Source organism: Pterocles gutturalis, unplaced genomic scaffold (genome assembly GCF_000699245.1).
Source record: "Pterocles gutturalis isolate BGI_N339 unplaced genomic scaffold, ASM69924v1 scaffold18208, whole genome shotgun sequence".
NCBI classification, from domain to species: Eukaryota; Metazoa; Chordata; class Aves; order Pterocliformes; family Pteroclidae; genus Pterocles; species Pterocles gutturalis.
In genome coordinates this window covers 5,090-5,403 of record NW_010123420.1, presented here as the reverse complement: position 1 = coordinate 5,403, position 314 = coordinate 5,090, and the positions used below count along the sequence as shown (strand labels likewise).

General features: G+C 65.3%; 1 protein-coding gene across 1 annotated transcript in view; it reads left to right on the top strand.

The window, feature by feature from the left end:
- The window catches only part of PAN2 (PAN2 poly(A) specific ribonuclease subunit), a gene marked incomplete at both ends in the record, with an annotated part of 5,144 nt that overhangs the window by 480 nt on the left and 4,350 nt on the right, over positions 1 to 314 (top strand). The gene's annotated exons all lie outside the window — the stretch shown is intronic.

Genomic DNA, 314 nt, shown 5'->3' with positions numbered 1-314 from the left:
AGATACGTTCCCCACAGAGCTTTGCTGAGGGGCAGCGAGGGGCAGCTCTGACGGTGGCAGGGAACGGCCAAACCCCGTCTGGCCGGTGGGGAGATCCCGGGGGGATCCTGGCGACCCGGAATCTCTTGTTTTCCCTCTGCCTGAGCCCTGTCCCCAAACACGCCTGCGCTCAGCGCTGCTGCCGTGTCCTGCCGCAGCTGGGGTGTCTGGTTGTGATGGAAAATGAACACGGCGGTCCTGGGGGAAGGACCCCCCCGGGGACAGCCTCGAGACTCACCCTGAGCAGACCCCGCAGCGCCCTTGATTTAACGACG